General features: G+C 41.4%; 1 protein-coding gene across 1 annotated transcript in view; it reads right to left on the reverse strand.

Moving 5' to 3' along the window:
- The window catches only part of srbd1 (S1 RNA binding domain 1), a 257,149-nt gene that overhangs the window by 11,099 nt on the left and 222,828 nt on the right, over window positions 1-23,222 (reverse strand). The gene's annotated exons all lie outside the window — the stretch shown is intronic.

A 23,222-nucleotide genomic window follows, 5' to 3' on the forward strand; every position in this document is an offset into this window, starting at 1 on the left:
CTGGAGTAGTAAAATAACGAACACATGAACATGATTATAATGATGGCCATTAGCACATGTGGAAAAGGAAAAGGATGCAAGTACAATTATTATTGTTCACTTCGAATTTCCAGTTGATATCAAGCAGTTTCCAAAACAGCTAATCGAAAGCAGATTCCACGTCACAGCATTAGAGTTTAAGTTATTCTAATATTGTATGCATCGCGGATGAGGCCACGTTTGGAATAATAGTTCCAACTTCAACTTGGGGCAGCAGCTGTATAGGCCGCAACAGGGTCAAGGAAGACGTCTAATGTCCTAATCTTTGCAGCACGAGGCCCAGGAGATCTCAACTCCCAGGTTTAATCTGAATACAACTAGTTAGGTTTCTGTTCAAAATCAGCAGGCGGGAGCAAAACGTTACGAGGCAAGAATGGTCCCAAGCATTCAGTTAAGTCACTTAGCCTTGAGGCCGAGGATGGAGGTCAAACAGAGGTCAGGGAGAAGTAAACCTTTGTTATGGTGCCTGCAGGAGATAGTAGGTAAATTCCATGTGCGATTTTAACAGCCATCGTCATCCAGGTTCAGTTGGACAGGCAATATTAAATTTGCTCATAATATATGCATTTTGGACAATCATCATCAAAAATAGTGGTCAAAAGTTGAAACAATGAAAGTGAGGAATATAAAACTCTTAAGCTTTACAGATCCAAATTTGATCAATTTGGGGAAAGATGATGCGTGCAGGTGGTGAGAGAAGTGTTGTTGCGGGATATGGAATACTGGTCCTGGATCTTCACTTCTTTCAGGTTTAATTATTACAGATTGTTCAACATAGGAGAGGATCCATTAATATGCAAAGAACAGCATAAGCCTCAAATAAAGCATTTATTAGGGAACCAACTAGTGGAGACAGACTGGCAGCAAAAGCAGTTACGTAACTTTCAAAAATGCTTGGATAAATATTTGTTATGATCCTGAACTGAACAGAGATGTTCTTATAATCCATGCAATGTGATGGTTCCTCTATAAACAACAAACCTTGCCAGTGATGTCCACATTCCATTACTGAATTAAAAACTCAAATGGAGAGTGGCAGGATTCAGTTAAATAATGGGAGAAGTGAGGAATAATGAATATTCTTGGAGTTTTGTTTAGTCATCTTTGAGGATCAGAGTATGGAGGTTATCCAAGGTTAATTTGTTGGCCTGGAGTCCAAGGTACGTAGGTACATAATCTGTGGAAGCAGTGAGCCTGGCAGCTAAGCAGTCTATTCTAATTACATATTTTTTTAGGCTCCTATAAAGGAGTCTGCCTACATATTTTTCCCAGACCTCTAATCAGTATGCTACTTGAAACATTGCATTAAACCTAGCACTAGCCCTTCTTGTTATATATTGATATGTCAAAAGACTTTCATCATAGCTTCTGTTATACTCCCCCATCCTACTTCAAAACTTAATTGCCTCTTCAAAAGACTGTCATGCTGCAGACTGCTAGACTTTAACAGATTCCACAGCCACACAGATGTTACAGCACCATAACCATTTGAAAATTAGTACAAATATACCATTACTACTATAATAACAGTTGAGCTGAAGTGACTTATAGCCTGTAACATAATCTCCTGGTTCAGATGACATCCAGAAACCAACTGAGCTGCACTGCAGTGGTGCAGGACATCACTTAAATAATTCAATTGTACATTACAGCCTTGTAAAATTTCACCCAAATGTAATTCACATATTTTTTAAAATATGTACCGTATCTACCAGCGAACTACCACAGCAATGTCACTTAAAACTGAATCTGCAAGCAAAGAGAATTAAGTATAACCTGCAGTTTTCCCCTTTATTTATACACCCTTACTGCATATGGGTGTATTATAGCACTTCTGAAAAAAATCAGACTCCATATGGTAAACTGGTGATCTCAAATGTGAAGAATGCCATAGGCCTGTAGCTTTCAAAACTACAACACCTGTGAAAGCTGAGGAAGTTACTTTAGATCCCCAGACGAGTGCTAATGCCGTGTCGGTATCCTATTTTCTTTTATGCAAATAGATCATAGCCTGTTCGCCACATTATAATTGGTCAGGAATTGGGCAAATGACCTCTGAGATAATCGACTTCTTAACAGTACCTGTAATGAATTCCCTCCTTGTGATATCCCATCAAACATCCTTGTGGCTCACGGTTCACAGTGAGTTGGATATTATGCGGCTATAATGGGAGGCTGTGGTAAGGATTGTGGACAGATGGATATCATGAGGCAAAGAATCTTGTAAGAAATCATCCCAGAGATGACAAAATAAATGTTTTTGATTGGTTCCTGTGAAACAAAAATAGCTGCAGGCAGGCAGATAGACATGCGGAGAGAAGTGAACAGAAAAAACCCCAAAATGTTACATAAAATTTCCACATAAAATCAGGAGCAGGTATCTCTCTCCACAATCCAGCTGCTAAAGATGTAGCTTTTTTAAAACCAAGTAATTAGTTTTAACGACTGAAAAACCTATTATACAATAGGAACTTATAGTGACATTCAAACAAGAATGTAAAGCATTACAAGCTGTTGACAAGATCTGTCAGTCACCTGAATTCTCTTTGCTAATTTGCCAAGAAACTAAACAGGAGCATCAAAGAAAAAAGAGAGTAAAAAAAATAAATGAATCTCAATTTTTCTTTCCGGACGTATCCTGTGCCTGAATCCTGTGGTTGACGAGCAAATGGTATCTGCCGATTGTGAAACTTGCTGCTGCTCATTGCATTGCCACGAGCTTCTGCAAAGCAAGTTGTTGCAAAAGTGAAATGGAAACAGCTCGACACCCTCAGCAGGGCATCTGGGACTTGCCTGAACAGGACTAATAACTATTTATCTCCTTAATAAATCAGATTGAGGCATTGTTACTGGATAGCTCTGTGTCTGAAGCAGCAAATGTCAGTTAGAATATTAAATTGGATGTCAGGTGAAGTACAAAACCTGAAATAGAGAAAGAGAAAGAAAGATGGGATTCAGAGAGAGTGAAAGAGACAACGAAAATGGAAAATAATGCAAAAAAGTCTTTAAAAAAATTAACTCACTAGAATTTGCAGGAATGAGACTCCATACTTGTAAAGGCTATTTTCAGTGCCAGGGAGGTTGTTTGGCAGTAATTAAGATTTATCACAGCATTAAACGGGTACATTGAAATGGACAAGCCCCAACCTTCTGTGGCAAGTTTAGTCCAAATTTATGATATATGTATACAACATATGTACAGGACTTTCATGGTGTCCTGGAAGCCAGATAGGGAGATGCTCGTTTCACAAAGATAAGAGTGGAGTAACACATCCCACACAACAACCTCCGGATTTTCCCTTGTGTGGTGACTGTCCCTATGAAATTCAGTCTGCAAAGAGTCACATGATCCTGGGAAACAACTGGGGAGCAGGGTGGAGGAATCTCCCTGATAAGCAGGGGTTGCTGTTCCAGATTGTTCTCGGGAGCTAATTATGCTTCTGTATGGTCTTTGCCTGTAAATAAGCGTGTTACTGGTTTTCCCTCAACCTGGTGAACAAGAATTATTACACCATGTAACTGTGTATCTGCTCTTGCCTGAAGTCACTGCCTGATCTGCGCATAGGTAGCAGTGAGCTGCATTAACCGTACCACTATTTTTGCTGCACATTCTAAGGCATTATTATATATTATTTTTGGTATGCAGGGTATGTGTAGTCTCTGATAGCTTTCATTACAGACTGCTATTTGAGAACGATGCAATATCTTATGGTTGCACAATTTGGACACAAGGTGCCTAAAATTTGTTAAGACTGCTTTTGAAAATGTTCCCGGTCACCACTGATTCTCCAAATTTGCAATGCTCACAGTAATATGTTAAATGGCAACAAAAAGTAAAAATATTATTTCTTTCATCCCATCATGATTATGTCTATACAATGAATGGACTGTGCTTTTACAAGTTGCCAACTCTGGTTGGACTTATTTTGAGGTTTCATCAAATGATCACCCATTTCCCACTGCTCCAGCCCCAGTAATCCAACATATCTCTCCGAATGGTACAACACCACTTCCCCACACCAATTACAAGTAAATGGACTCTTCATTATCTGAAGCAGCTTTCTTACTGTCAACCATTAGTATCTTTTCAAATATTTTAATAGGGAACAAGTTTTAAAAAATGAAAAAAAGACCGATATCTTTAATGATTTTCTGCTGGTTTGCTCACAGCAGTGTCTTGTAGGTGTATCTTTACATACTGGAGATAGCAGGAAAATTCTGAAGGGTTGGCAACCCTTGACCTTTTAATGCCTTGAATAGGGAGACAGATTAGCTCAGTTGGCCAAATTGTCAGCGTGTGGATCAGATTAATGCCAACAACACAGAGTTCAATCCCCGTTCCGGCTGAGGTTGACTCAGGGACAAGCAGACGCAGCATGGATTCATGAAGGGAAAGTCATGTTTGACTAATTTACTGGAATTTTTTGAGGATATAACGAGTGCAGTTGACAGAGGGGAACCGGTGGATGTGATGTATTTAGATTTCCAGAAGGCATTCGATAAGGTGCCTCACAAAAGGTTGCTGCATAAGATAAAGGTACACGGAGTTGGGGGTAAAGTGTTAGCGTGGATTGAGGATTGGCTATCTAACAGAAAGCAGAGAGTCGGAATAAATGGGTGCTTTTCCGGTTGGCAATCAGTGACTAGTGGCGTGCCTCAACTATTTACCATATACATAGACCGAGTGTAGGGTAACAAAGTTTGCGGATGACACAAAGATGAGTGGGAAAGCAAATTGCGTGGAGGACACAGAGAGTCTGCAGAGAGATTTGGATAGGCTAAGTGAGTGGGCAAGGATCTGGCAGATGGAGTATAACGTTGGTAAGTGTGAGGTTATCCACGTTGGAAGGAATAATAGTAAAATGGACTATTATTTAAACGGTGAAAAATTACAACATGCTACTGTGCAGAGGGACCTGGGGGTCCTTGTGCATGAATCACAAAAACTCAGTTTGCAGGTGCAGCAGGTAATCAAGAAGGCAAATGGAATGTTGGCCTTTATCGCAAGAGGGATGGAGTATAAAAGCAGGGAGGTCATGCTGCAACTGTACAGGGTACTGATGAGGCCGCACCTAGAGTACAATTTTGGTCCCCTTATTTAAGAAAGGATATATTAGCTTTGGAGGGGGTACAGAGAAGGTTCACCAGGTTGATTCCGGAGATGAGGGGGTTAGCTTATGAGGAGAGATTGAGTAGACTGGGCCTGTACTCATTGGAGTTTAGAAGGTTGGGGGGAGATCTCATCGAGACATATAAGATAATGAAGGGGCTAGACAGGGTAGAAGCAGCGAGGTTATTTCCACTTACAATGGAAACAAGAACTCGGGGGCATAGCCTCAAAATACGGGGGAGTCAATTCAGAACAGAGTTGAGGAGGAACTTCTTCTCCCAGAGGGTAGTGACTCTTTGGAATTCTCTGCCCAATGAAGCAGTAGAGGCTACCTCATTAAATGTGTTTAAGTCACAGATAGATAGATTTTTAACCATTAAGGGAATTAAGGGTTATGGGGAGCGGGCGGGTAAGTGGAACTGAACCCACTATCAGATCAGCCATGATCTTATTGAATGGCGGAGCAGGCTTGAGGGGCTAGATGGCCTACTCATAGAAATCATAGAAACCCCACAGTACAGAAAGAAGCCATTCAGCCCATCGAGTCTGCACCGACCACAATCCCACCCAGGCCCTACCCCCATATCCCTACATATTTTACCCACTAATCCCTCTAATCTACGCATCCCAGGATACTAAGGGGCAATTTTAGCATGGCCAATCAACCTAACCCGCACATCTTTGGACTGTGGGAGGAAACCGGAGCACCCGGAGGAAACCCACGCAGACATGAGGAGAATGTGCAAACTCCACACAGACAGTGACCCAAGCCGGGAATCGAACCCAGGTCCCTGGAGCTGTGAAGCAGCAGTGCTAACCGCTGTGCTACCGTGCCGCCCTCCTGCTCCTATTTCTTATGTTCTTATAGGGACTGTCTCCTTGCCCTATCCACAAGTTAAAAAAAATCATGGCACTTTACTTCAGTTTAGCAATTAATTGCCAAGCACCCACCTTTGGATAGAGAACTTACAAATAAGAAGATTGCCTCGATGGTCGGAATTCTCTGGCTGTTTACGTTAGTGAGATTTTCCAGTCCTGCCGTCAATGCTTCCCCACCCATGGGTTTTGCGGTGGTGTGGGGTGACATCAATGGGAAATCCCATTGACAGCAGCAGGATCAGGGAATCCCACCGGTAGTGAACAGCACAATGCCTTCCACCGCCGGGAAACACGCAGCTGGGAGGTCAGAGAATCTCACCCCAAATCTTTTTTTTTTAAACTCAGCGTGACTCTGAACACCACTTGGCTTGCATAATCTAAGCATGCCCAATTTCCCGAGATGCACTGATATTCAACAATGATGAAGTAGCCCAGTAGCAGTAGTTTCTGTTCAAGAGCTGTTCAAAGTAAGTGACATTTCAAATCTTTAAAGTTAAAAAATCAGTTGAAGATAACTCACCTAGAACTTTAGGCCAATAGTGTTAATGCAAATTCGATATCATTTGCCCACAGAGCAAGTGGCGATAGTTCACAAGTATGTAATTGGGGATGTGAAATGTATAGTTGTAATAAAAACGAATTAAAAATTCTTTGCACTATCAACTTTAAAATTGTGTGGATACAAATTAAATACGAGTATAGAAATATGTATATGTAGACCAATCATTTACTACTTTCACAGAATAATGCATGGTTGTGAAATTCAATCCCTCAGCACTGTTTAAAAAATCCCAGAGTACAGTTAAAAATTTAATTTATTTAGACAGTAAATCATTAGACACTGTAAATCACTGGACTCACTGTAATGCCCTAAAAAAAGGTATAAACGCCCCATATTGTTGGAAAATACTAACTCGTGCCATAGGCGATCCATTAGTAATTTCGAAATAGCTTATAACTCTATAACCAGCTCTCTAAATGCTATGAGCAGCTTCCAGTAATTGCTTCATTCTGTACACCATTCGTTGTTTCACTTACAGCAGTTTAGCAAATATTCAAAAGCTCTAGTAAAATGATCAATATCATCTCCTTATCTAAAACTTGATATCAAGTTAGATTTAATGAAATTATTCCCAGCAGAGGTATATGCTAAAGGAGCTGTAATCTCACTTACTGGGTTTGCTGGTGGTATGCATTACTCTACTGACTCATGACCACTATATTGCCATCTCTCCTTCTCATATGCTTCAGGTTGATACTATGGGTGGGATTTTGCAGCCACACTCATCCCAAGACCCGAAAATCACTGCCCCCCCTCCCCACCCTTTTGGGTCAATGGACCTTTGCATGGTCCTGTCCTGCCTGCTACAATTCCCCTTGAATCCACATTGCTTTTCTTTCCTTTTCATATTTCTTCTGGATTTTAGAACCACCTGTAAAGTACTTTCACTAATATCTCGGTGAAATTTGATACCATGTCCAGGATAATGAACAGAAACTCATTAAATTATTATTTAGCTACAAAATCTACCTGGTGGTTTTACACACCATCAAAATCAGCAAAGTTTTATTCCAACAGAATACAGAATACGTTGAATACAGGAGTTGGGACGTCTTGTTGAAGTTGTACAAGACATTGGTAAGGTCACACTTGGAATAGTGTGTACAGTTCACCCTATTGTAGAAAGGATATTATTAAAGTAGAAAGAGTGCAGAAAAGATTTACTAGGATGTTACCGGGACTTGGTGGTTTGAATTATAAGGAGAGGTTGGATAGACTGGGACTTTTTTCTCTGGGGCGTAGGAGGCTTAGGGGTGATCTTATGGAGGTATATAAAATGAGGGGTATAGATCAGCTAGATAATCAATATCTTTTCCCAAAGGTAGGGGAGTCTAAAACTAGAGGGCATAGGTTTAAGGCGAGAGGGGAGAGATACAAAAAGGTGCAGTTGGGCAATTTTTTCACACAGAGTGGGGTGAGTGTCTGGAACAAGCTGCCAGAGATAGGAGAAGAGATGGGTACAAATTTGTCTTTTAAAAAGCATTTAGATAGTTACATGGGTAAGATGGATATAGAGGAATATGGGCCAAACGTGGGCAATTGGGACAAGCTTAGGGGTTAAAGAAAGGGGCGGCATGGACAAGTTGGGCTGAAGAGCCTGTTTCCATGCTGTAAACCTCTATGACTCCAACAGACTTTAGTTAAGACACTCTCAATTTACTGAATAAAGAAACAAGTAACAGTAATGCATAATTTACTGGATATTAAAATCAGTGTGTTCATCAGAACATTCCACTTCAAATGACTATGAAAACTAATGTTATCCTATCTCAATGGGAAAACAATAGTTTCAACATTTATCTGTAATACCAGTTGGTGGTTCTACAATGGGAAGAGTGATAGGGGGTGTGAGGTGGTGAAGACGGGGATGGGTCAATGTTAATTGTTACGCAATGTTGGTTGTTAACCTCCTTACCAATTGGAAAATAATCCCTACCATATTGCTTTCACCCCCTCATCAGACTGGCACCAAGAAATGTTTCCTCTCACCACTAATCACCCACCCAGCTTCTCTATTTCATCTCTCCACTCTGTCTTAAATGAATGATGTTAAACTCTTTTACATTAAGACTTTATGCCTATACTGGTTTACGAATTGCAGTAGCAAACTGGCCTTGGTTATCTCAGTTCTAAACCAACTCTCTGATTTGAATTATATACATTCATAAATGCTCCAATAATTTTGGCTCTGAATAGCTGTGTTCACTAAATTCAAAAGGAAGAGCCGCTTGTACACATAACTGAGCACATTATTAAGTATATTTTTGTTTGAATGTCACCTGGCTCCTTGCCCACGACTGTAGCCTTGGAATCAACTAAACAAACTATTGCAGCATCCGTATTGTTATAAATGCCAGATTTACCTACTCGTCTACAGCAGAGGTCAGGACCTCCAAATTCCGAAATACCTCGCAGAGCAGGCTGCGCAGGCGCAATTCTGCATTTTTAAGTTCTTTGGGCCCAGAGCAGCTGTGCCAAGAGGGAAAATAGCACGAAAACCAGGGCCACATGACCAGCAGTGGCATTCCATTGAAGACGAGAGACTTTGAAGACAGGGGGAAGACAAGGGGAGAGAACCCAAAGGGTGAGGTCACAGAAGAGAGTCCCAGACAGAGACAGAAAGATCATAGAAACATAGAGTGCCTACGGTGCAGGAGGCGGCCGTTCGGGCCATCGAGTCTGCACCGATAACGACCCCACAACCCCGTGTATTCACTCTGCTAATCCCCCTGACACTAAGGGGCAATTTAGTATGGCCAATCAACCTAACACGCACATCTCTGGAGTGTGCGAGGAAACCGGGGCACCCGGAGACAACCTGCAGATACAGGGAGAACGTGAAAACTCCATACAGTCACCCAAGACAGGAATTAAACCCGGGTCCCTGGTGGCAGTGCTAACCACTGTGCCACCATGCCACCCTATTGAGCTAAAAAAAATAAGTAAAGGCATGTGGTTAACAGACTTTAAGTGAACAGGACCCAGGAGAAACCCTGGTAATCAAAGAGGGCTCAGGAGAAGCAGCATGAGTTCAGGAAAAGACCTCAAGATCCAAGGAGGCAATAAAGGTTTGATGACTCCGCGCTATGGGTTGCTGGGGCAAAGGTACCCCCTCGGAGCTGTAGTGTACTGCTTGGCGTCGCCGAAGAGCTGAAGTTATGCTTGTGAGTTGGTGCAGAAGTGCATTCTTGGGAATTCAGGGCAACACATCTTGGGAAGTGAAACTGAAACCCTGCCAGGTGGGGCGCCCAAGTTGGAGCAACCCTTTGGAGAGAATTCCCAGGTTAGATCTTTGAAGGTGAAGACGGAAATCCCTTGCGAGAGAGACATAGCTTCAATGAGATTGGGTGTTGAATGACATTTGGATGGGTTGTTGAGAAATCTATGGACTGTGTTTTGGTTACACCTTCCATTTTGTATGCAACGTGGTGTGTTTGACCAGAGTTTGCTTGCTAATTCACATGTACTTCACAACCACCCTGAATGTTACAGTATAAGATTGATACTATAAATTGTTTTCTCTTTCTGACCTTGTATGGTGTTGGGAACAATTAAGTTTAATTCATATTTCGTATTTGCGTGCAAGTAAGGTGAATCTTGGGTCTAGTTTTATTTTTAATATTTCTGAGTTGGGTGCCAGGAAGATTAGGACCCTGTTTGCATACATGCACTTTTAATGAGGTTTTACAACTCTTAAAGTGAAGTGATGAGTTACTCAGGGATTAGTAGTTTAGTGAAATTAGAGACAAAATCATAAAGTCGAAAAAGATTGTGCCATTGGAGTCCAGAGCCACAGAGAGAAACACAGAACGGCTGTCAGTTAGAGTGTATATACCAGAGAGCACAGGCAGAAAATCTAAAACTCTCGAGTAAGAAATCCTGCCAGACTGCTGGAGAGCTGAGTTTAGGAAACGCATATTGTTTGTTCAGAATTTGAAGTAATAGTGAGTTTAGATTGCAGTTTTTAGGTGTCTCAGGGAGAGATACCAGCTGAAGAAAAGCGTCCAGTGAATGCTCAGAAGTCAACCAGAAGAAAACCGGTTTGAAACTGAGCCAGCCCAAGCCTTGGTATTGAGAAAGTGGTAACTTTTCACTGGAGATCTGTGTCTGTAAAGGTATTCCTGAGATAAAAGGAATAGTGTGAGTGTGAATCATTTTCTGCTATCTGTATTGGAATCTTTCCAAACTTTTTGTCTGGTGTAATATTAATTCATTGTTTTCTTGTTTATCAAACCAGGTTTCACTCTGGGATTTGACATGTCCAGTATTAACACCGGCTGGGATCATAACAATAGTAACATTTATTTTTGTTTGTTCAAAATCCATGGAATCACTGAGCAAGTGTCTTGAATCTCAAGCTTGGTCTCCTTTAAGCAAAATATTATTGATTACTAACCAAATCTTACCAAAACCTTGGGGAGGGGGTCTGGTCCATGGTCATAACAGTATGGAGTTGGGCTTTGATCCAGATTCGAATGCAGCTACACTATAAATATTTCATTTGCTGTGACTGTATTAAAGTAACTGCTGCCCATTTTAAATTCAATAAAAATGCTTCAATTTATCACGGTACATCACAGTACGTGAAAGTCTGCTCCAAGTCATTCCCTGCTCACCAGGTTTTTCCTTACATCACATCCACAGCACAAAAATCAGGCCATTCAGTTCAACTAGTCTTTGTCAGTATTTATGCTTCACACGAACCTGCTCCCATCCCTCTTCAATTAACCCTACCAGAAAAGCCTTCAATTATTTTTGCCCATATATGCTTTATCTGGATTCTCCCCAAGTACATTGCTGCCATTTGACTAATTGGGTGGCAAGTTGTGCATTCCGACTACTCTTTGGGTAAATAATTTCTCCTGAATTGTCTTTCGGATGTAATAGTGATTATTTTATAGTTATGTCACCAAATTTTGGTTTCCTCGCAAGTAGAAATGTTTGCTCAATGGCTATCCTATCAAATCTAATTCATTACCTTAAATTTCTCCATCATATTACAGGGTTATAGGGATCAGGCGGGTAAGTGGAACTGATCCACTTCAGATCAGCCATGATCTTATTGAATGGCTGGGCAGGCTCGAGGGGCTAGATGGCCTACTCCTGCTGCTATTTCTTATGTTCTTATGAGTCAGCCCCCAGCCTGATAAACATTTCTTCTCAGTACTGGTATAATCCATATTTTTACAATAGAGAGCAGAACTGTATTCCAATTGTGGTCTGACTAAGGCTCCATACAGGTTTAAAACAAACTCTCTGCTTTTCAATTGTAGCCCTCTAGAAATGAACCCAGTCTTATAGTCTTATTAACCTCTTTTAACTATCTTCACTTCATCACCGTTGACGTAGACAGAGGCATGTCCTCCCACTACACTTCCTGAAGTCGATGACTAGCTCCTTTGCCTTACTGACATTGAGGGAGAGATTATTGTCATCACACCATTTCATCAAATTCTCTATCTCTTTCCTGTACTCCATCTCGTCGTTGTTTGAGATCTGACCCACTACAATGGTGTCATCAGCAAACTTAAAAATGGAGTTGGAGCAGAATTTGGCCACACAGTCATAAGTGTACAAAGAGTAAAGGGCTGAGGACACAGCCTTGCGGGGCACCGATGTTGAGGGTAATTGTGGAGGAGGTGTCGTTGCCTATCCTTACTGATTGCGGTCTATGGGTTAGGAAGTCGAGGATTCAGTCACACAGTGGGAGGAGCAGAGCCCTAGGTTACGGAGTTTGGAGATGAGTTTTGTTGGAATTATGGTGTTGAAGATTGAGCTGTAATCAATAAATAGGAGTCTGACATAAATGCCCTTGTTATCCAGCTGTTCCAGGGTTGAGTGTAGGGCCAGGGAAATGGCATCTGCTGTGGACCTGTTGCGGTGTTAGGCGAACGTTCCTGGGTTCAGGCAATCTGGAAGACTGGAGTTGATGTGTGCCATGACTAACCTTTCGAAGCACTTCACAACGATGGATGTCGGAGCCACCGCGCAGTAGTCATTATGGCACGCTGCCTGGCTTTTCTTTGGTACAGGGATGATGGTCGATGATGACTTTACCAAATAAGTTTGGATTGTAACATGCTTCATTGAGACATCTGAAATTCAGTGTGGCCATAGCCCTTAAAGGGTTACAACTCACTGTTAAAAGGGATGTTGTGGTATTGATAGAAAAGTGAACTAATGCCATGTCACAGCGGAGTGGCCATAGGAACAAGAATGCCTGCGACTGATATTGAAGAGTTCTGCTTATACTTGATATTAAGGCTCACAATGCTTCATTTTGCTTGTGACTGTTGAATTAATTAGACATAAATATCAAAACCACTATGAATAAAAATCAGTTTGCACTGTAATGCAGCAGAGGATTTATTCTTAGGTGTTATTTCCAGTTGTTTTGTCTTTGCAGACTGCAACAGTTGGACCTTTTAAAGTCACCCCTCCCAACACCCCAAAACTGAAAGGACCAGTCTTGGCTCTCTCTCCACAATTATAGGCTGACAGGTGTAGCCAACTTCTCATTTCATAATTGTTCTGGGAGCAGCACATTTTGAGGCCTCCTTGCGGTCTTCAGCCTGCCTCAGCAACGCCCGTCTCACCCAACAGGGCTGTCGGCCAGACATCGCTGCAGACCCTCTTATTGGTCCAGTTGTTTCCCTTGGTCTGTTCCTCATCCTCAATTGGATGCTGCTTCCAGGACCAGCTTTTTAATTGGTCACCTCCAGGAAGATCCCAGCCGATATCCTGCCATGGCCACCTCCAGGTTCCCAGCCAAGAATTGTGACTCAGCTGGGAAAACTCAGCTCATTAACACTGCTTCTCTCTCAACAGCTGCTGCCTGACGTGCTGAACAGATCCAGGATTTAAGATGTTAATCCTCGCAGATTAAAACATGCAATAATAGGCGAAGGTGGCGAATGATTTGCCACAATACTGTAAGATGCACTTAGCAGAAAAATGAACAATGAAGAGAAATCCATACATCACATCACTGAGAAATAAAATGTATGCTCATTACTAAAACCATCATTTGGCACACTGCGGCTGCAGATCGATTACTGCTCTCCCATTGGTTAATTCACCTATGTCTGTTCTACACATCCTTCATCTAAAAAGCACCATTTTTACCAGAATGAGAGAATTCCTGGTAGACTGAGTCCCTCTGGGTCAGACAGAAAAAAAGTCCTGTGTAGAAGAAATCTAACAAATCTAAAGTCTTCAGGTCATGCATCAGTATGAGTCTGTATTTTTTTTGGAATTGAACTCTTGATTGTAATGGGGGCAATATCATGCTGCCAATTATATAATTTCATCTAGATCTTTGCTTTTCAAATCAAACAAGGTGCCCACCTGGATCCTTCATAGAGTCACAGAATCCCTACAAGGTGCAAAAGGAGGCCATTCGGCCCATCGAGTCTGCACCGAACATAGTCCCACCCGGGCCCTATTCCCCCTAACCCTACACATTTACCCTACTAATCCCCCGACACTAGAATCAATTTAGCATGGCCAATCAACCTAATCCACATATCTTTGGAATTTGGGAAGGAACCCAGAAGAAAGCCACGCAGACACGGGGAGAAAGTGCAAAATCCACAGTGACAGGAGAAATAGTCCCTTTTATGTCATTAAACTACGATTGTACCTGGAAAATTAACACAAGTTAACCCGCTTTATCCTTATTTTAAAAATATGTTTTTATTATGGATTTTTCATTTTTTGCACATAATACAATAAACCTTCAGAGATTGGTACAGAACAGCATGGTCAATTTCCAACAAATCACAGATAGGAAGAGAAAGAAAAATACCAACACAGCTGTTCTGGATTATCTTTTGTATCCCACGCCTCACATCAAACAAACAGCGAAAGGATATATAGGAAGATTGGGGGACATCAGGATACAAACATAATTGGCTCAGAGGTGCACAACCTCTTTCACAGGATAATGGTGACAGAGCTACAAATTGTATGGAAAACATGGCAGGAGCAAGTCAGACAGTGCAGTATCTAAAATCTTAAAATAGGGGCCCCATACCATATAGAATGTATCCCATTTAGCTCAAAGTAAACAGGTCAAGAATTCCATTGGGATACATTCCGCAATACTTTTATGCCAATTCTGAATTGAAGGAGACTCATCAATAACCCATGAGCAAAGGATATTTTTCCCTGCTGTAGATGTTAGGGTCTTGTACAACCTTTTCAATTGGCATCATTTATCTTTTTAACTGGGAGGCCCTGTATTAAAGGCAAGAGATCAAACTCTAAAGCCATATCAAAAATCCTCTCACGCTCTTTAAGGACAGTAAACTAATGAGATTTAATCCTGACAAGAGGACCAAAAATAATGCCGGTAATCACCGTGTCCACCTTGCACAACGAGGATATAGCAGGGTCAACCCTTAGACATAAGCTTGGAGTAACATGCAGATGGTGTAATATCTTAAACTGAGTCTCTTTTGTTCTATTACAGACTGAGATGTTATTAGCACATTCCCAAATATCACCTCATGTCTCCTCATCAATATACCATAGAATACCTCCAGTGCAGGAGGCCATTTGGCCCATCGGGTCTACACCAACTCTCTGAAAGAGCATCTTGCCCAAACCCAACCCCCCAACCTTTTCTACCATATACCAGCCCCATAACAACTACAATACCTATCTCCTTTGTCTTTCACACAACTCTTGTATTTAAAAGGTAGATTCTTATTAACCAGCACTGCTACTTCTCAACTGCTGGTCACGAAAGAAGCAAAAAACACCTGTCCCAACCATTCCCTCCAGAGTTTGAGGTGCTCCCTGTTGTCCAGATGAGTTTCTTGCAATAAAAGCTATTTCAACTTTCTCCTTCTAAAGAAAAGACAAAATCATCTTTCTTTTAATAGGATAATGAATTCCCTGTACATTTCATGAGCAAATCTTTAAAGGAGCTACTCCCATTGCTTATTCAGCCACAGAAGATATAGGATATCAGCAAAAGTACAATAGTGGCTGGACTGCCAAGGATTTTCACGCCATATTTGGGCATGCACCAAAAAATACTTCCCCCATCTCCACCTAAATTAGAGGTGCCATTTCCCTGGCTATATAGTCTGCCTGTACCACAACTGGAGTCCATCAGAGACTTTATAATCTCAAAACAATACAGAAAATATACAAGCCCAGAAGTCCCAGGGGGAGTTTTCCTCACCTGCTGAGAGGACTCATAGGGCCTCACCCTCTACCTCCATCTTAAATCACTTGCCCATCTCCTTGCAGTGGCACTACTCATTTTAATAATAATGGGAACAAAAGATATTATGCGGAAAGAATCCACAATTATGAATGCAAGGATTATAAACGAGAAGATGGATCAAAATCGCACAGTTCATGTACCATTTAACCTACACAATGCACTCCTCAGACACAAGAGGTACACTGCAGGATGCATTCCATTAAGGATAAATGGATGTTCCTGGATTCAATAGGATAGCAGATATAAATTCGCCTCAGTGCTCGCTCACACGATTACCCCTATCAATGTGATAAATCACATAACAGGATTAATTGAGAGAAGGGCAGCACAATGGCATAGTGGTTAGTACTGCTCCTCACGGCACGGGGACCCAGGTTCGATTCCGGCCCTGGGTGACTGTATGGAGTTTGCACATTCTCCAGTGTCTGCGTGCATCTTCTCCGGTTTCCCACAGTCCAACAAAGTGCAGGTTAGGTGAATTGGCCATAGTAAATTGCCTCTTAGTGTCCAAAGATGTATTGGTTAGGTGGATTAGCCATGATAAATGCATGGGGTTAAGAGGATAGGGCAGTGGAGTTGTCCTGGATTAATGGTGAACTGTGTGTGGATCCCAACTCTTGCCTTCCACAGAGTCTAAAGCCTCAGTAGGGTTGTCAAACGTTTCAACAGGTCCTTCGAGAGTAACCTCAGTATAGTAGGGTAATGCTGGAATCCAGAAGCCTTCAGACGTTTTCTAACCTTATCGAATGTCCTATGCCTTTGCTGTATTGCGGCCAAGAAGTCCTGGGAGGCCTTTGCTCCATCACAGAGCCAGGGCCCACCATGTCTGACAGCTTCCAATATTCTTTGGCGATCCCTGAAGTTATGAAAATTCTTGATAATAGGCCATTGACGTTGGCTGTCCCCAAGCTTCAAGGATTGGATACGGTGTGCCCCTTCAAACTTCATACGCCCAGCTTTCATGTTGGGGTTAAGAAAACTTGGTAGCCAGCTCTCAAAAAATCTAACGAGGAGCTTAGCCACAGTTCCTTCTGGAAAACTGATCATGTGGATACTCTTCCTCTGGCCCCGGTTCTCCTGATCCACCAGGATATCTGACATACCATGCAGCTGATTCTCTAAGGATTGCAACTGGGCCGCAACCAAAGAAGCAGTACTCTCGACAGTGAGGAATCTATCTTCGGCTTCACTGAGCCTCTTACCAGCACTCTGCAGTTCATCAGAGTGAGCACTGATATTCTGTGTCAAAACACTGAGCTTGCCATCTATAACTTTAACAATGTTGGCAGTCATTGCCTTTGAGAGTGCTGGACCCAGAGCCTGCTCCTCAACCAGGTCGCCTTGAGGACCCAGCTCCACCCCAGATGCTTCCGACTGTTCCTTTTTAATCAAGGATTTTCTTGACATTCCTTGGCATTTTGTCACCAAAACGCCACCAAACATCTTCCAAGGGCATAGCATGGAATATTCACTCCAGGATAAGATGACTATGTGCCATGCATCAGGATGAAAGAAGGAATTTATAAAATGAGCAACGCCAGAGTTCAGGGAAACACGACTATTCCCATTCTTGCATCAAATGATCCCTGCTTTACCCTTGACTGCACTATATGTACACATCTGTTATTTAAATCCAAATTAAGTACCATTGATCAAGAGCTTATTGTTCATATTATCACCCAAAAACCTGAAAGTCAGCAGATGGATCTTCTGAAAAATATAAGTACCCTGATCCCTGAATGGATTTAAGCCACAACTCATCAAAAACCCCAAAACTGGAAAGTGCCAGCACTGTGGGTAGTTTTGCCATCTGGAACACTGGTATGAAATGACAGCGATTTGAAAACTCTACGATGTTCCTTCAAAATGAACAGCTGACTATCAACTGCTGACTGTAGTCATTGATTGATGGTGATTACCATACAAGCACGATGCCCGTGACAAGCAACAGCTGTCTAAGGATATGGCAGATATGTAAACTGGAATTCTGTGAAACCGGCAACTTGCTGAATAAAGTAAGTTCTAAATGGAGACTGGAGACTAGACTGGAGGATAGCAAATGTTGTCCCCTTGTTCAAGAAGAGGAGTAGGGACAACCCTGGTAATTATAGACCAGTGAGCCTTACTTCTGTTGTGGGCAAAGTATTGGAAAGGATTATAAGAGATAGGATTTATAATCACCTAGAAAGGAATAATCTGATTAGGGATAGTCAGCACGGTTTTGTGAAGGGTAGGTCGTGCCTCACAAACCTTATTGAGTTCTTTGAGAAGGTGACCAAAGAGGTGGATGAGGGTAAAGCGGTTGATGTGGTGTACATGGATTTCAGTAAAGCGTTTGATAAGGTTCCCCATGGTAAGCTTTTGCAGAAAATACGGACACATGGGATTGAGGGTGATTTAGTGGTTTGGATCAGGAATTGGCTAGCTGTAAGAAAACAAAGGGTGGTGGTTGATGGGAAATATTCATCCTGGAGTTCAGTTACTAGTGGTGTACCGCAAGGATCTGTTTTGGGGCCACTGCTGTTTGTCATTTTTATTAATGACTTGGATGAGGGCGTGGAAGGATGGATTAGTAAATTTGCGGATGACACTAAAGTCAGTGGAGTTGTAGACAGTGCGGAGGGAAGTGGCAGGTTACAGAGGGACATAGATAAGCTGCAGAGCTGGGCTGAGAGGTGGCAGATGGAGTTTAATGCGGAAAAGTGTGAGGCGATTCACTTTGGAAGGAGTAACAGGAATACAGAGTACTGGGCTAATGGTAAGATACTTGATAGTGTGGATGAACAGAGGGATCTGGGTGTCCATGTGCATAGATCCCTGAAAGTTGGCACCCAGGTTGATAGGGTTGTTAAGAAGGCGCACGGTGTGTTAGCTTTTATTGGTAGAGGGATTGAGTTTCGGAGCCAGGAGGTCATGCTGCAACTGTACAAAACTCTGGTGCGGCCGCATTTGGAGTATTGCGTACAGTTCTGGTCGCCGTATTATAGGAAAGATGTGGAAGTGTTGGAAAGGGCGCAGAGGAGATTTACCAGGATGTTGCCTGGTATGGTGGGAAAATCGTATGAGGAAAGGCTGAGGGACTTGAGGTTGTTTTCGTTAGAGAGAAGAGAGGTGACTTAATAGAGGCATACAAGATGATCAGAGGATTAGATAGGGTGGATAGTGAGAGCCTTTTTCCTCGGATGGTGTTGGCTAGCACGAGGGGACATAGCTTTAAATTGAGGGGTGAGAGATATAGGACAGATGTTAGAGGTAGGTTCTTTACTCAGAGAATAGTAAGAGCGTGGAATGCCCTGCCTGCAGCAGTGGTGGACTCGTCAATGTTGAGAGCGTTCAAGTGGTTATTGGATAAACATATGGATGATATTGGAATAGTGTAGATTAGAGGGGCTTTAGATTGATACCACTGGTCGGTGCAACATCGAGGGCCGAAGGGCCTGTACTGCGCTGTAATGTTCTATGTTCTATGTCCTAAATAATAAATGCTTGACCAAAGAGCATTGTCGTAGAAATCATAGAATCCCTACAGTGCAGACGGAGGCCATTCGGCCCATCGAGTCTGCACCAACAACAATTCCACCCAGGCCCTATCCCCGTCACCTCACATATTTACTCTGCAAATCCCGCTAACCTACGCATCCCGGGACACTAAGGGGCAATTTAGCATGGCCAATCAACCTAACCTGCACATCTTTGGAGTCCAGTGCACTATATTTACCACAATATAAATATACCTATTATAAAACATATATATGCACAAATAGATATTCAGCACAATACATACTTACTATAACACACGCACATATATTATATATATATATATATAAAATAATAATGTAAAAAGTATATAGTTGAAGCTGTTTAAACTTTTTGTTCTCTTTCCTTTGAGTTCTCTCCAGGCCACACAACCATCCCTAGGTTCAGAGCAAGCAGACAATTTCCTACAAGAGCTCTACAAATGACACTGTTTGGATGGCCACCAGGAAGTGGCTGACAATGCTTGGAGTAACTTACCTTCCGGTCTTGCCCATTCCTCTCGGTGGGAAAGAGTCTGTTCTTTAGTGCAGCCCCCACATCCCACTTATAAGCAGTACTTAAAGATCACATGAGAAACTTTAGAAGTTAACTCATATCCCACCAATCTATGGTCTGAATCTTACTTTATTTTATATTGTACCGAACACTGTTAAATGCAAAACTTTTTGCGACCTAAGTGAAAAAAAAAACACAATTAAAGGAACTTTGATAATAAAAAAAGGTTTAATAGCTTTCAAAATACATAAATATTGTGGAAGAACTTTAAATAATCTCGGCATGCAGAAATTTAACAGGCATTTTTCTTCATTAAGAATTCTGTTTTTATAAGTCATATTTATAATGAAAGCAGTTGGAAAACAGGCAGGAAGGATGGGGAAAGTATAATAAGTTCATTGTGCAATGGAACTGCAGATCACAATTAATTAATATTTTTCAGGCTCAAAGCCACCCACCTTGCAATAGAGGGTTTGCCGTCTTGAGCATTTCTTCGTGGGTTAAAGTAAACAGCGACTGCTTGAAGACAGCCTTGCCTCTCCAGCAGAAATTATTTGAGTCCAGCCCACAATGAAACCAATGCCTGCTGACTTTCACCGTTTTCACAATGATTGTGTAACTAATGTTTAAGAGGAAAAAAAACTTCTAAGGAACTTTTCTGTTGATATTTCTATAATTGGTTCCATCTTTTTGACTTGAACGGGTATAAAAAATTACCTTGACATGTTAATTTGTGTTACTTTTCAAATGTCATGCTCCATGCAAAGGGTAACATAACTCTTTAGTGTCGCAAAAATGGCAGTTCAAACTTAAGATGGTGGATAAGATTTAGATTTTAATCCTCATATCGAGGATTTCTACAAAAGAACTGTACTTTTTTAATGAAGGTTAGGATCTATTATTTTAATTCATCAGTCAGACAGCCTTTATTAAGAAAGAAGTGTTGCAACTTTAAAATGGTTAGAAATTCTAAACATTTACAATAGAGTCCGCAATGGAACATGTCAATATTTTTGGGGATTGCTGCAATGTGCTGCTCAAAAACTCAAGTTGATGACCAAAGACATTAAGAATGTGCATAAACCAGACCTTCTAATCTCACTAACAAAACAGTTGCAATTTGGAGTAGTGACTATGTTTGTTTTTAAATTGTATCACTTAACTGCATCCATCAAGAAGTGCAATTACTGTTTAAGCTTGGATTTAACTTTTAAGTGTATACACTGTAAGCCTATACTGCAGATTTGTAAAAAAAATGTTTTATTTCACTGAGCTTTAAAATCATGAGAACAAATTTAACAAACGCATCCTTCCAATCAAACATTTTTAACTGAAAAATTCAGCGTGCTTCTTTTTGCCCTTTAAAATCAATCTTGATACACGCACAGGCTTCCTGGAAGCAAAAGGCAACAGAAAATAAATCTGATTACATGCTTAATGCACCACCCTCATTCAAATGAATGTGGGCAGAGGACATTCAGTACAAAAATCAATAGCTATCAACTTTTAGCTGGGCTCCATCAGCGATGCTATATTGATCTCCTGCTCGAGGTCAACGCTCAGCATAAAGCTGAATATGCCAGATGAGTTATTTCCTCATTTTGTAAACTTTCTTCAAGGGTACAACAGAGTCACTGTATGTAAGAATAAAAGATCCTGAGACTGATTAGAGAACAATGGATACCCAGCAGAGACTACATAAAGAATGATGGCACCGAGTGATTCAAGTTACATCCTAAACTATAAAACCAAAAACTCTCTCAATTTATAACCATTCTGAACTCGTAGTCGTCCTTGGTCACTGGAAAATACCGCCACGTGCAATGATTTTTATTTGTCCTCAGTAAGGGATGTTCATGCTGGAACAAATCTTTATTGTTCTGGGTCAGCGACAAATGCATTATCAATTATAACACGGGTCAGGTAAAGGCCAAAGCTCCTTCTGTTCCGCTGTAGTAATGCCCCTTTACCTTCCAACCCCAAAAGAGCATGCCCCACTGCACCAGTATGACACACAACACTTTTCATTTGCCACACCAGGCAAAGTGATTGGCAATTAAACACGAGTTTGTGGAGAATTCTGTACAGATTCCAAAATGAATATTAGTTTGGAATTGTTGAAACAAATTGCATGTTGGTTGGATTTGATTCCATATGATGCAGCAGAAATCAGTCTCATGCAATTTTCTTTAAGGAAACATACTGCAACTTTCAAGGATTCAGTTTTATTGCGCTGACAGATGGCATGCTAGAAAAACAGCAAAGGAACAGAGTAGGCAATTTAGCCCCTTGAGTCAATTCCATCATCAATGAGATCATGGCTGCGACCTCAGTCCATATTCCCATCTTTGCTTCATAACCCTTAATAACTCGGATTAACCAAATTCTATCCTTCTTAAATATAAAATTAGCAACTGATCTACAAATAATTGCCATTTGTGGAAGAGTGTTCCAAACTTCTACCACTCTGTGTGTTTCTTAATTTAAACCCTGAAAGCTTTAGTGTTGATTACCGTAGATTCCCCAACCAGTGGAAAACATCTCCCCTAATGTAACACTGCATATCTGGAAAACTTGGATCAAATCATCCCTTAACCATCTCAATTCCAGGGAATACAACATTTATCTGCTTATTTCTCCTTATAATATAACCCTTGGAGTCCAGGTGCCAGTCTAGTAAATCTGTACTGCACTCTCTGCAAGGCTAGTAGATCCTGTCAAAGAAATGGTGACCAGAACTGCTCATAACACTCCAGGCTTGGTCTAACTAGGGCTTTGTACAGCTGTAGCATAATTTCTGTCTGATTGTATTCTCGGCCCCCAGCTATAATGGCCAGCATTCCATTTGCCTTTCTGATTATTTTCTATACCTGCTCATAACATTTCAATGACCTATGTACATGGACTACAAGGTCTCTTTGGATCACCAGTGTTTCTAGCATTTCACCATTTATAAAGTACTTGTTTTTATCTTTTATAGGTCCACAGTGCATGACTTCACATTTGCCTACATTGAACTACATTTACCACTTGGGCAGCACGGTGGCACAGTGGTTAGCCCTGCTGCCTCACAGCGCCAGAGACCCAGGTTCAATCCCGGCTTGGGTTACAAAGACCCTTGAGTCCATCCAAAGAGCAACCCAGTTGGTGCCACTACCCTGCTGTTTCCCCAAATCCCTGCATTTTTTCTCATTCAGTGTGTATCAGATTCCCTTTCTGATGTTGTTGCTGAATTTGTTTGCACCATCCTACGCATTCCAACTACTTGTGTAATTTTTTTTGCCCACGTCAGCCCAATCTCCTTAAATCTGTGCCATTTGGTAATGAAGCCTTCAACTGTTGGGACACAGTTTATCATCATT

The sequence above is a fragment of the Mustelus asterias genome, chromosome 15 (assembly GCF_964213995.1).
Source record: "Mustelus asterias chromosome 15, sMusAst1.hap1.1, whole genome shotgun sequence".
In the NCBI taxonomy this organism is placed as follows: domain Eukaryota; kingdom Metazoa; phylum Chordata; class Chondrichthyes; order Carcharhiniformes; family Triakidae; genus Mustelus; species Mustelus asterias.